Raw genomic sequence first — 15021 nt, forward strand, 5'->3', positions numbered from 1 at the left:
GCCGACCTGCCTCTTCCTCCCTCTCCAGGTCTCTGGAAGGCAAAGAACACTGTGGCTCAGGCAGCCTCAGGAGCATATTTGCATTATTTTGTGGCAACAAGCAAATTTCCTGGAGGGGGTTTTTGGAAGAGTCGGGAGCCGCCCAGAGGGAAAGCCGAAGGAAATAAGAGAGCAGGAGGCTAGGAGGAAACAGGCCTGGGCAGAGGCTGCAGGTGGGGGGCGGGGGTGGGAAACAAGGCCTTGGTCTGAGGCTGGGTGCAGGGTACCTGGGGCCCGAAACCCGCTCCTGCCCTTGTGAGCTGCAGAGCGGAAGCCTGGGCTGAGCAGGTCCAAGCCCTGCAGGAAAGCTTGCCCAACCAGCCTGGTGTCAGTGGCAGGATAATGATCTGAGGAGGAGCCGACTGGGCTGCAGAGTCAGATGGAAAATTCCCACAGCGCTCTTGCCCCTGAGCTGCACGGGGGAGGGGGCGCTGGGCTCCAGGCAGGCCCTGACTGCATGCGGGTGGGCAGGGCACACACTGGGAGCAGCAGAGCTGAACAACTTCAAGGGGAGGGGAATGGAGACCAGGCCTCCCTCCCTTTCTCTTTATTCTTGGGAACTGGCCTGACTGTGGGCTTGGGTGATGTGTTCATTGGGTAGGACGTGGACCGTGCTCAGTCGTGAGTGCTCAGTTGCTCAGTCATGTCCGACTTTTTGTGACTCCATGAACTGTAGCCCTCCAGGCTGCTCTGTCCATGGGATTTCCTAGGCAAGAATACTAGAGTGGGTTGTCATTCCCTTCTCCAGGGAATTTTCTTGACCCAGGGATCAAACACGCCTCTCCTGCATTGCAGGCAGATTCTTTACCACTGAGCTACCAGGGAAGCCCAGGATGCAAAGACCATTAGGAAATGAGAGAAGACAGACCTATTTTCTGCATATAAAGGAGGTCCAACAACCCTCTAAAATAGGCTGAGAAACTGAAAAAACAAAAACGACCCACGTTTGTTTAAACAAATCAAGCAGCATTCCACCAGCATATCAAGATTTTAAATTTGTCACTAGTAACACTCAGGTGCAGACATTCACAGGCAGGATTCACACTGATGAATATAGTCCTTTGCTGGGCCCAGGGCCTTGAGGGAGCACATTCATGGGCACCTTTGTGTTGCCTACTGTTCAGTCCTAAGCTGGTAAGAGCCCCGCCAGCAGGACATGCTCCATGAAGTTCAAAGCCAGACTGGAATGCCCCTAACCAACCTTACTCCTCGGCTTCTCGCAGGAAGCCAGGCTGGAGCAGGATGTTTTGAGGCCCTGCAAATACAGGTGTTTTCCACGTAGTCTCCAGAGCAGGAGCCTCAGGTTCCCTGTGCCCCAGGAAGACGAGAAGGAACCAGGTGGCAGGAAGGGTGTCCCCTGGACACCTGGCAGGGAGCCCAGCAGCCTGGGTGCCAGGTCCAGAAAGGCTGCCCCGCCCCTGTGAGGTCCAGTCAGAGGGGGGAAGGAAGGAAGCCATGCTAGATGGGATTTCCCCACCCCAGGCCTACAATCTTCTTGGCTCCAGTCACCTGATAAGCAGGCTGGTTTCTAAGATGACCTGTGTAGTTTCCCACAGGTGACAAAGCCATGGACAATTTGCAAAATTCTCCTGCACAGGTAGGCTTCAAGAGGCCACAGTCTTCCAACAAGGATGTGAAGAGAAGGTGGAAGATCCCTGGCCATTCTGTCAGGGTGACCCTCTTCAGGGTCTCCTGGCTCAGCCCAGAGAAAGAGCTCCAGAGGAGCTGGGCAGCCATGGAGAAGGTTCCATTTCCCCTTCCTTCCTGCTGTCCCCAGAACTCCTCCACCTCAGCCCGGCCCTCCAGCTGGCCTTGACTCACACTCGCTGGGTGAGGCACCTGTCCTCTGGCCCCCTCCATCGACCCCACACAGGTCCTCAGGACACCCCGTGTGAGGAGAGAGGGGTGGGGGGTGGGGGGAGGGAAGCAGGCTCTGGGGACCTCCTAGCTGGGGGGCAGGCTGAACCAAGCACAGCTTTGCAGGCCCTGCCTGGAAGGGGAGGTGAGTGGGAGCCAACAGGAGTTCCCCTTGGAGCTCCAGGAGGCTTTGGGTTCATGCAGGGTCAGAGAGGCTGGCTCCCCGGTGCCATTTTGTTCAGCAGGAGAAACTGGAGCCAGGTCAGCCCTCGTTCTGAAGGCCAGGGTCCCGCCTGAGGAAAGGCTGCGGCCTGTGCATGTTGTGGGCAGACGAGCAATGGGGGGTGCCCAGGAAGGAACCTCTTCATCCAGAAAGAAGCAGGGATTTGGCTCCCAGGCTGAGCAGCAAATGTGACTTTGCAGGTTGCCCAGGGCCACAATGGCTCTGCTCTAGCTGAGGAGGGAGGCTCTATAACCGCAGGCTGGCTTCTGCCTTGTTGACCCCATTACCTGGGTAAAAACATTCTCATATTTTGGAAGGTCAGGACACTTCTGAAACTTTTGAAAGCATTTAAGAGGAATGTGAAGTCAAGTGGGCATTAGAAAGCATCACTACGAACAAAGCTAGTGGAGGTGATGCAATTCCAGTTGAGCTATTTCAAATCCTGAAAGATGACGCTGTGAAAGTGCTGCACTCAATATGCCAGCAAATTTGGAAAACTCAGCAGTGGCCACAGGACTGGAAAAGGTCAGTTTTCATTCCAAACCCAAAGAAAGGCAATGCCAAAGAATGATCAAACTACCGCACAATTGCACTCATCTCACATGCTAGTAAAGTAATGCTCAAAATTCTCCAAGCCAGGCTTCAGCAATATGTGAACCGTGAACTTCCAGATATTCAAACTGGCTTTAGAAAAGGCAGAGGAATCAGAGATCCAATTGCCAACATCCGCTGGATCATCGAAAAAGCAAGAGAGTTCCAGAAAAACATCTATTTCTGTTTTATTGACTATGCCAAAGCCTTTGACTGTGTGGATCACAATAAACTGTGGAAAATTCTGAAAGAGATGGGAATACCAGACCACCTGACCTGCCTCTTGAGAAACCTGTATGCAGGTCAGGAAGCAACAGTTAGAACTGGACATGAAACAATGACTGGTTCCAAATAGGAAAAGGAGTATGTCAAGGCTGTATATTGTCACCCTGCTTATTTAACTCCTATGCAGAGTACATCATGAGAAACGCTGGGCTGGAAGAAGCACAAGCTGGAATCAAGATTGCTGGGAGAAATATCAATAACCTCAGATATGCAGATGACACCACCCTTATGGCAGAAAGTGAAGAGGAACTAAAAAGCCTCTTGATGAAAGTGAAAGAGGAGAGTGAAAAAGTTGGGTTAAAGCTCAACATTCAGAAAATGAAGATCATGGCATTTGGTCCCATCACTTCATGGGAAATAGATGGGGAAACAGTGGAGACAGTGTCAGACTTTATATTTTTGGGCTCCAAAATCACTGCAGATGGTGATTGCAGCCATGAAATTAAAAGACACTTACTCCTTGGAAGGAAAATTATGAGCAACCTAGACAGCATATTTAAAAGCAGAGACATTCCTTTATCAACAAAGGTCCGTCTAGTCAAGGCTATGGTTTTTCCAGTGGTCATGTATGGATGTGAGAGTTGGACTGTGAAGAAAGCTGAGTGCCGAAGAATTCATGCTTTTGAACTGTGGTGTTGGAGAAGACTCTTGAGAGTCCCTTGGACTGCTAGGAGATCCAACCAGTCCATTCTGAAGGAGATCAGCCCTGGGATTTCTTTGGAAGGAATGATGCTAAAGCTGAACTCCAGTACTTTGGCCACCTCATGCGAAGAGTTGACTCATTGGAAAAGACCCTGATGCTGGGAGGGATTGGGGGCAGGAGGAGAAGGGGATAACAGAGGATCACATGGCTGGGTGGCATCACCGACTCGATGGACATGAGTTTGGGTAAACTCCGGGAGTTGGTGATGGACAGGGAGGCCTGGCGTGCTGCAATTCACGGGGTCGCAAAGAGTCAGACACGACTGAGCAACTGAACTGAACTGAAGAGCCATTCTGGAAGAGCTCACGAACCCCTGTTGAGAGACGGAATACTGTTCTTTTCTGCACTTTAAATGTGTTGTGTCATGTAGTTCTCACTGTATCTCATTGAGGTGGATTCTATGATTGTATCATTATCACGCAAGAGAAAAGTGAGGCCGGGACGCAGTCAGCAGTGGGTGCATTGAGTGAGGTTCTTCGTTAGAGAGCTAAAGTCCCTGGCACTCGAGTCAGGGATGGAAGCCCGGGGATGCAAGCAGCCCTCTCCCCACCTCTCCTGTCAGTGTCTCCGTCACCTCGGTCTCCTTGAGGCCCAGTCTGGAATGGAGCAGATGCAGAGTTGGGAAGTTGGTGGGGGTGTGCCACTTTTGGGAGCTACTGTTGTGCAGTCGCTCCGTCATGTCCGACTCTTTGCGACCCCATGGACTGCAGCACACCAGGCACACCGTGTCCTTCACTACCTCCCGGAGTTTGCTCAGATTCATGTCCACTGAGTCACTGATACTATCTATCCATCTCATCCTGGGTTACCCTCCTTTTGCCTTCAATCTTTCCCAGCATCAGGGTCATTTCTGATGAGCCAGCTCTTCGCATCAGGTGACCAGAGGATTGGAGCTTCAGCTTCAGCATCAGTCCTTCCATTGAATATTTAGGGTTGATTCCCTTTAGGATTGACTGGTTTGATCTCCTTGCAGTCCAAGGAACTCTCAAAAGTCTTTTCCAGCACCACAATTCAAAGGCATCAATTCTTTGGCACTCAGCCTTCTTTAGGAAGTGGCAACCCCCTCCAGTATTCTTGCCTGGAGAATTCTATGGACAGAGGAGCCTGGTGGGCTACAGTCCATGGGGTTCCAAAGAGTCGAACACGACTGAAGGACTAACACTTTCATACTTTTTCACTGTCTTCTTTATGGTCCAACTCTCACATCCGTATATGACTACTTGAAAAACCATAGCTTTGACTAGACGAACCTTTGTTGGCAAAGTCATGTCTCTGCTTTTTAGTACACTCTCTAGGTTTGTCCATAGCTTTCCTTCCAAGGAGCAAGCAGCTTCTAATTTCATGGTTGAAGCTGTTGGCTGTGACCTTTTCAGCAGGAATTTCCCCACTCCCAGTTTTGCTATGTTGTCCTGCGTCCAAGTTTTTGGACAGAGGTTCCTGTGACTATTTATCTCCTTCCCTGGAAAGCCCCTCCCTCCAAGGCCATCAGCTGCCTCCCTCCTCCACTTTGGGTAAGGGAGACTTGGGACTGGGGTTTTTCAGAAATGGGAAAGGAGCAGTGAGCACCTGCAGCCTGTTCTGCTTCAGAAGAAGCTGCATGATTCCCTGTTTTACAATGATGTTTTGTTTTTTAAGAACACAGAGGAGAAAAGAAAGCCATCCCAGAAGGGATGTCCACATAGTGTATGGCAGGAAAGGAGTGTACTATGTATGTGACAGTCGGAGTTGTTAGAGGCATCTGCTCGCTCATCCTGGGCAGGTGGCCGCTGGTCCCCAGGGATGCCCCTTGCAGAGCTTCTCTAGAAGGGGGCCTGGAGCCTGGTTTTACACAAGAGGCCTCTGTGCCCAATCTGCTTCTGTGAAGGGGAGCAACCCCCTGCCCTGCTAGATGCAGACAGGAAGTGAAGCTGCCACAAATCTCTCTCAGCTTACTTGGAGGAGACACTCTGCAAGAGCTGCAAGGGCCAAAATTCTTAGTCCCTGGAGAGGCTTAGCTCATGAGGCCTTGTTCATTGCCTTGTCCCCAGGCCTCAAGGCAGGGTCTGACTTGGAGGACCCATGTTTTTGGTCATCAGTAAGAACTAAGGGGACTTGCCTTGCATTGACAGGAGATGGTACAATCCCATGGCCCTTGCAAAACAGCACTCCTCCCCTGGTCCCTCTAAGAGCTCATTTTCTCAGGAGGCTGCTGGACACAGAGGCACAAAGAAGCTGGTGGCCTTCTCCAGGTCACCCTGCAACAGAGAGTCTCTCCAGACATTCTGTCAGGATTAACGAGCTACTTTCGCAGAGGGAGGTGATTTTGTCTGCTGCTGCTGCTGCTGCTGCTAAGTCACTTCAGCCGTGTCCAACTCTGTGTGACCCCATAGACGGGCAGCCCACCGGGCTCCCCCGTCCCTGGGATTTTCCAGGCAAGAACACTGGAGTGGGTTGCCATTTCCTTCTCCAATGCACGGAAGTGAAAAGTGAAAGTGAAGTCGCTCAGTCGTGTCTGACTTCTAACGACCCCACGGACTGCAGCCGACCAGGATCCTCCATCCATGGGATTGTCTGATGAGTCCATCTGAAACTTAGAGCTTGACCTATATTACTTAAGGAACACCAGCATGGCTATCTTCAGCTTTTTTGCCTTCAGTCTTGGCAAGAATTTATGACAAGAACAGTTCCCCAGTGACTGTCAGGCCCCTGGAGTCTGCCTAAGGAGAGTGACTCCAGTTATATGACTAAGGCGAACATGGCTCTGACAGGGGTTACCAACTAACCAGCTAGATCCAGATGATAACCAAGGTGCTGTTCTCAGCTTCTATCCCTGGAAAACCCAAGCTCAGGTGGGCACTCTGAGTCTCTTAGATGGGGCTGCCCCTGGTTCATCCCTACGCTGACCAGGGAAACCAGGTCTGTCCTGTTCTTCTTCTGCTTCTCCTTTTCACTCTCATTCCAGTAGTACCCAGTGGAGGATTAATCACTGCAGTTCTCGGTAAAAACCTACCTAAATGATTGGATTAACTCTGAGGCTTGCAGGTCAACTCCTGAAATAAGGTTAGCTGTTGATGTCTGTCATGCAGACAATCTTGTGGTAGCTGCTCAAAAGAAGCATCAACAACTTCATCAAAATTTCGGTAACACCACTTGCCTTCTGGGACAATGGCATGTTCCCTTCTCCTGCAAGCACTTTCCCCTGTGTTCCCTCCATGTCCCCCTGGGTCTGGAGGAGCCCCAATATTGCACAGGAGTGGGTGGTCTGCAGAAAGCCCTGCTGGAGCTGCTTGGAGCCTTTGCAAGGGGCCCCCAGGCTGAGGTTGCCACAAGCTGGGCTGCCCAGAGAGGTTAATTATTGTTGAATATTTGCATTTTTTGTCCCCTGACTGGCTTTAGGAGTCAAGGATGAGATCAGCAAAGGCAAAGATGACAAGAACCTAGGGCATATGGGTCAGTTCCTGGAAACCTGCTTGCCTCCTCAGCACACTAGTAAGCTGCCCACTGACCAAAAGTGGGGTAAAGGTGGGATGAGCCCCAAATACCCTTGACTATGACCAGGCCGCCTGCAGTTACCTCTTACAGCGTTTCCTAATGATTAGCAAACACCAGACCTGACTGGGGAGTGTCCTCAAAATACACATGCCCAAAGCAGCCTCCTGGGAACCCTCTGTGATGTGAGAGATCAAGGCAGGGGGCCAGGTTTGTACACTTGGGGAAAGTTCCTCTGGTGGTTCTGATGTGAAATTCTGGCTAAGAACAGTCAATCTAGCACATTTCAGTTTAAAAGTCTTCACTGCTTACTCTCATGGGATGTGGGCATAGGAAAGTGGTATTACACAGAATTTCAAACCACACCGAGCTCAGTGATTTCCTTCTTGTGTACGGGTATCATTGAGCAAACCGTGCTTATCGTTACCTTGGAGGTTCTTTTTGAGTCAGAAGCAAACACCAACATCCATCTGATGGTGTGCTTTAAAACCAAGAGAAGCAGGACCCTCTCTTTTAAAGGAAGGGTTTTAAAGGAAGGGTCACTCAAGCTGGGGTCAGTCAGATGGACAACTAGTGAGAAAGGTGAGAATGTGCACCAGGGAATTCTGGAGACTCTGTTTCCCCTTCGGAGGCACCTGCATTACCTGTAGTGTTCACAGTTTTGCCCGGGGGAATGGGAACACACTTCACGCACGTGCCGAGTTTAGGCCGCCTGGGTTAGGGCTTTCCTGTAGTCTGGAACTGAGAAAAGCCAGTGTCATACACAGGGTTCGCACGAGAAGTCTTGACCAGCACATGACCAGCTGAGCAAGGCTCCTCTCTAGGTAATATGCTAGGATGTGTGAACACTTCATATGAAGGTATGAATACCCACACCTTCACTTTTGGTATTTTACTGGGAAAATTTAGGCTTGTTTGCTCTTAGTAGGACTGAAACTTCAATCAAGTTAAAAAAAAATCGTGCTTTTCAGTATAGGGTTTTTAGAATTTAGGGCTTAATTTCTGTCTGATTCTATGAATAATAACTAATCCACTGGAAAAGATTTTGAAAATACATTAAAAATAAGTGAGAAATTATTTATAAATTTGTTAAAATTTATGAACATTTTACATTTAAAAAATTAGTAAGATTTATCTTTTAGAAAGTTTTAGATTTACAGAAAAAATCTAGTGGTAATTGTACTGAGTTCCCATTAACATCCAGCTTCCCACATACATGTTTTCCCTATTATCAATATCTTGCATTATTGTAATATATGTTACAATTAATGGACCAATATTGATACATTATCATGATCTAAAGTCCATACTTAAAGTTAGGTTTACCATTATGTTGTATGTTTCTTTTTTATATTTATTTTTTGGTGGAGCCACACGGTTTGCAGGATCTTAGTTCCCAGACCAGGGACTGAACCCAGGCTATGGCAGAAAGCTCTGAATCCTAACCACTGGATTGCCAGGGAATTCCTTGTGTTGTACATTTCTATGGGTTTTGACAAATGCATAATGTCCCATATCCATCATTACAGTATCAAATAACAGTTTCACTGCCCTAAACCTGTTCTCCACCAGTCTTTTCTCCCCACTCTCCCACATACCCCCTCCAAACTCCTGGCAACTACTGGTCTTTTTACTGTCTCTATATAGTTTTGTCTTTTTCAGGATGTCTTATAGTTGAAACCATACACTATGTAGCTTTTCCAGACTGGATTCTTTCACTTACAAGATGCATTTAAGTTTCCTCCATGTCTTTTGTGGCTTGATAGCTCATTTTCTTGTTACCACTGAATAATATTCCGTTGTCTGAGTGTACCAGTTTGTTTTCCGTTTGCTTAATGAAGATTATCTTGGTTGCTTCCAGTTTGGGGCCAATTATGGATAAAGCTGCTATAAACATTTGTGTGCAAGCTTTTGCGTGGGTGGGCACAGCTGGATGTTATAGTTAAGAGTGTGGTTACCTTTGTAAGGAACTGCCGTCCTGTCTCCCAAAGTTGTTGCATTTTGCATTCTTACCAGAATTCTTACTGCTTACTGCTCTGTACTGCTCTTACATTCTTACTGATGCTCTGAAGCCTCACCAGCAGTTGGTATTGTTGATTTAGAAAAAAGTTTTCCATTCTAAAAGATGTTTAGTGTGGTATCTCATTGTTTTAATGTGAAATTCCTGAGGACATAGGATGTTGAGTGTATTTCACATGCTTCTTTACTATCTATATTTCTTCAGTGAGGTATTTGTTAGATTTTTTGTGAACTTTTAAATTGGGTGTGTTTCCTTATTGTTGAGCTTTGAGAATTCTTTGTAACTAATATGCACACACATACAAAGAATTCTTAATATATTTTGGATACCAAACACATGTGTGTTATAGTCTGGCCTTGTCTTTTTATTCTCTTAAGTGTCTTCATAGAAGTTTTCAATTTTAAAAGTCTATCAATTTTTTCTTTCATGGATTGTGCTTTTGGTGTTTTATCTAAAAGCTCATTGCCAAACACAAGGTCACCTAGATTTTATGTTATTGTCTAGAAGTCTTATAGTTTGGTGTTTCACATTAAGTGAAGTTTAACTTAAAGATCCAATGTAAATTAACTCTGTGATAGATAATCTATTAATAGATACATGTTTTTGCATGTGGATACAGAATCGTTGCAGAGCACCATTTTCAGAAAGAGTATTCTTTCTCCAGTGGATTGCTGTTCTCCAGTGGATCCACACAGTCAAAGGCATTGGCATAATCAATAAAGCAAAATTAGATGTTTTTCTGGAACTCCCTTGCTTCTTCGATGATCCAGAGGATGTTGGCAATTTGATCTCTGGTTCCTCTGCCTTTTCTAAATCCAGTTTGAACATCTGGAAGTTCACGGTTCATGTACCGTTGAAGCCTGGGCTTGGAGAATTTTGAACATTACTTTGCTAGCATGTGAGATGAGCGCAACTGTGCTGCAGTTTGAGCATTCTTTGGTATTGCTTTTCTTTGGGATTAGAATGAAAACCGACCTTTTCCAGTCCTGTGGCCACTGCTGAGTTTTCCAAATTTGCTGGCATATGGAAATCATGAAATGATTCTAAACAAAATTGCATTTAGAATCAAACCCATACCCACCAGAGATGGTCAGAGGGTTCAAACAAACCTTGTGCACACCAGGACCCAGAGATCCCACAGAGACTGAACCAGAACTGTGTGTGAGTGTCTCCTGCAGAGGTACAGGTCAGCAGTGGACTGCTGCAGGGACAGGGGCTCTGGGTACAGCAGACCAGGGTATGGCATAAGCCCTCTTGGAGGAGCTTGCCATTTACCCACAATAGTGGTGCCAGAACTTACACAGGACTGGGAAACAGACTCTTGGAGGGCACAAACAAAATCTTGTCTGCACCAGGACCCTGGAGAAAGGCACAGTGACCCCTCAGGAGACTGACCCAGAATTGTCCATGAGTGTCCAGGAGTCTCCAGTGGAGATATGGGTCGGTGGTGGCCTGCTACAGGGTTGGGGGCACTGAGTGCAGCAGTGAGCGCATGGGACAGTCTGAAGGAAGCCGCCATTATCTTCATTACCTCCGTCATAGTTTGGCCTCAGGTCAAACAACAGCCCCGTCCATCAACTGAAATTTGGATTAAAGGTTTACTGAGCATGGCCCCACCCATCAGAACAAGACCCAGTTTCCCCCTCAGTCAGTCTCTCCCATCAGGAAGCTTCCATAATAAGCCTGATATCCTTCTCTATCAGAGGGCAGACAGACTGAAAACCACAATCACAGAAAACTAACCAATCTGATCACATGGACCACAGCCTTGTCTAACTCAATGAAACTATGAGCCATGTGGTGTAGGGCTACCCAAGACAGATGGGTCATGGTGGAGAGTTATGACAAAACATGGTCCACTGGAGAAGGGAATGGCAAAACTTCAGTATTCTTGAGAACCCTATGAAAAGGCAAAAAGATAGGACACTGAAAAATGAACTCCCCAGGTCAGTAGGTGCCTAATATGCTACAGGAGATAAGTGGAGAAATAACTCCAGAAAGAAGGAAGAGACGGAGCCAAAGCAAAACCACCACCCAGTTGTAGATGTGACTGGTGATGGAAGTAAAAGTCTGATGCTTGTAAATAGAGCAATATTGCATAGGAACCTGGAATGTTAGGTCCATGAATCAAGGCAAATTGGAAGTGGTCAAACAGGAGATGGCAAGAGTAAACATCCACATTTTAGGAATCAGTGAACTAAAATGGACTGGAATGGGTGAATTTAACTCAGATGACCATTACATCTACTACTGTGGGCAAGAATCCCTTAAAAGAAATGGAGTAGCTCTCATAGTCAAAAAAAGAGTCTGAAATGCAATACTTGGACGCAGTCTCAAAAATGACAGAATAATCTGTTCATTTCCAAGGCAAACCATTCAATATCACACTAATCCAAGTCTGTGCCATGACCAGTAATGCTGAAGAAGCTGAACGGTTCTATGAAGACCTAGAAGACTTTCTAGAACTAACACCTAAAAAATATGACGTTTTTAATCATAGGGGACTGGAATGCAAAAGTAGGAAGTCAAGAAATACCTAGAGTAACAGGCAAATTTGGCCTTGGAGTACAAAATGAAGCAGGGCAAAGGCTAATAAGAGTTTTGTCAAGAGAGCACACTGGTCATAGCAAGCACCCTCTTCCTACAACACAAGAGAATACTCCACACATGAATATCAACAGATGGTCAATACCAAAATCAGACAGATTATATTCTTTGCAGCCAAAGATGGAGAAGCTCTATACGGTCAGCAAAAACAAGGCTGGGAGCTGACTGTGGCTCAGATCATGAACTCCTTATTGCCAAATTCAGACTTAAATTGAAGAAAGTAGGGAAAACCACTAGACCATTCAAGTATGACCTAAATCAAATCCCTTATGATTATCCAGTGGAAGTGACAAATAGATTAGGGATTAGATCTGATAGACAGAGTGCCTGATAAACTATGGACGGAGGTTTGTGACATTGTACAGAAGGCAGTGATCAAGAAACCGAAGAAACTGAAGTGATCAAGTGACCGAAGAAAAAGAAATGCAAAAGGGCAAAATGGTTGAGGAGGCCTTACAAATAGCTGAGAAAAGAGAAGCAGAAAAGCAAAGGAGAAAATGAAAGCTATACCCATTTGAATGCAGAGTTCCAAAGAATAGCAAGGAGAGATATGAAAGCCTTCCTCAGTGATCAATACAAAGAATTAGAGGAAAACAATAGAATGGGAAAGACTAGAGACCTCTTCAAGAATATTAGAGATACCAAGGGAACATTTCATGCAAAGATGGACAAAAAAAGGACAGACATGGTTATGGATCTAACAGAAGCAGAAGATATTAAGAGGTGGCAAGAATACATAGAATACTATACAAAAAAGATCTTCATGACCCAGATAACCAAGATGGTGTGATCACTGGACTAGAGCCAGACATCCTGGAATGTGAAGTCAAGTGGGCCTTAGGAAGCATCACTATGAACAAAGCTAGTGGAGGTGATGGGATTCCAGTTGAGCTATTTCAAATCCTAAAAGAAGATGCTGGGAAAGTGCCTGGAAAATACCATGGACAGAGGAGCCTGGCGAGCTACAGTCCATGGGGTTGCAAACAGTTGGACACAACTTAGCAGTTAAACCACCATGGCCCATTCCAGAAATGCCCCACAAGAACTTAGACATTTACTCACCAGTTTCGGCAGATACTCTTTATACAATTTCTGGTGTGTTAGGCTTGCACACACTGAACAGGGTTTCCTGTTCAGAGAAACCCCTGAGACAGGGAAGCAGAGACATGTACAAATTAGTTGGATTTTCCAGAATGTAAAATAAATGAAGGTTAACAGTCATCCTAGGATCATTCATGGTTTCAGTCGAAGTGCCTTTATCATGTTAGCTGTTAGGACTTGTTTCTTGTATTTTGTGATTATTGATCATCAGAATATATTTCACCTTAGCATTTCTGATTCTTTAAGAAGCCCTAAAGATCCTTAATATAGTAATTTGATTGTGGCACATATCTGAATGTTAGATCTGGGGCTAGTGAGGGAGCTGAGTACCTAGTCGGTTGTTCATATAATCTAAATGGTACAAGATGTTTCTTCATGTGGGTACCAAAAGAAGGAAAGCCATATGCTTACCAAAGAGCTTCATATTCATGAATGTCTGGACATACCCCTCTGAATGTCAGTATTCAACTGCATATTTCTTACTAGGAGTTGATCAAAATGCCCTTTGGGTAAAAATTTTTAGTTTTAACATATTTTTTTTTTTTTTTTAGCATTTGAGTAAGACTTCCATGTTAACCCTGTTGTCAATCCAAGACTGTTAAAAACAGAATTAGAGCACTGAATGTTTACATACTTACTCTGTTTCTTCCAGTTCTTTTAAGTATAAAATAACCAATTTAATATTGGTTAACTTAAAACTACTTCTTAAATTCATCTAGATTTTGTATTAACATTTTCTTAACAAATGAGTAAATTTCCATTTTCTACACCAGAAGATATTTTCTTATAGAAAAATCCAGTTATTGCTAGTCTCTCACCCACGATTCCAGGAGGGTGAAGCTACTCAAGGCCGTCAGGGTACAGAAATTCACAGTCTTTTCAGGGGAGCAGTTCTTCACACAGACTCCACTTTCAAAATGAAAGCAGCACCTTTATAGAGCCTAGTTGATCTGGATGGGTAATCCCAGGGCAGCAGCCTCAGAATCGGAAGAACTCTGCTTCCCTTTTAGGACACAGTACAACTCATGACTCAGTTCTGAAGAGGATGTGGTCGGTGAAGTTTCCTGCATCTGGTGGTCACAAGTTCACATTGCTCCCTCTCTGCGGGCCTGTTGGCTGCAGGAATAGGAGCAGCTGACTACAGGGATTGGTATTAGACCAGCAGCCATGCTCACCTGCCTGAGGTAACAACATCAACAGCACCAGACTCACCCGGTGCAAACAAGAACATGGAATGTATTGGCCTTAGACATTCCAAGATTTTTGGATCCTCTGTAACAATTAGTGAGGCTTCCCAGGTGGCTCAGTGGTAAAGAACCTGCCTGCCAATGCAGGTTCGATCCCTGGGTTGAGATCCTCTGGAGAAGGAAATGGTAATCCATTCCAGTATTCTTGCCTGGAAAATCCCATGGACAGAGGGGCCTGGCAGGCTACAGTCCATGGGGCTGCAAAGTTGGACATGACTGAGCTACTAACCACATACTTACATAACAATTAGTGGCTGAGGTCACCAGGGATCTACTCTGGGAAGTTTAAACACTTAATTCAAAAAAAGATTATTCAGAATATAGTTTGCGCTTTTTCCCTTAGTGTTGTTTATGGTGGTATCTCTCCTTTACTATAGACCAATTTCTTAAAGTCTGCTTTAAATAATCAATCTTAAGGCAGCAAAGAAAATACACTTTCTACAACTTTTCTAACCCTATTGTTTCCCAAAGGTAACTACAATTTCTGCTCTTAAAAATACTGGTTCTTATTGAGTATAGATTAAATGTGTTCCTCAACTACTGAAGATCAATAATGCTAATCATTTTACTATAGTTAAAACCTCCAATGGTACTTGGAATTCAAGTTCAGGAATGAATGAGGAATTGTAAAAAAGACGGCTTCAGTTACTACAGTCAGAGCAAGTTTTGAAACCAGAGTTTTAGTTTGTGATTTATTAATTATGCCATACAAGCTATAGTTTAAATTTCTGGCTATTAAGTTCCTTAAGCCAAAGAAACGTGGATCCCTCAACAAAGATGAATAAAAACTACCATGTGAAGGTGGTGAACATTAATTTAACAGTGTGCACTTACCGAAGACTTAATACTCTAAATTCGAGGTAAAAAAGACAGGATGCGA

Source organism: Bubalus bubalis, chromosome 20 (assembly GCF_019923935.1).
Source record: "Bubalus bubalis isolate 160015118507 breed Murrah chromosome 20, NDDB_SH_1, whole genome shotgun sequence".
NCBI classification, from domain to species: Eukaryota; Metazoa; Chordata; class Mammalia; order Artiodactyla; family Bovidae; genus Bubalus; species Bubalus bubalis.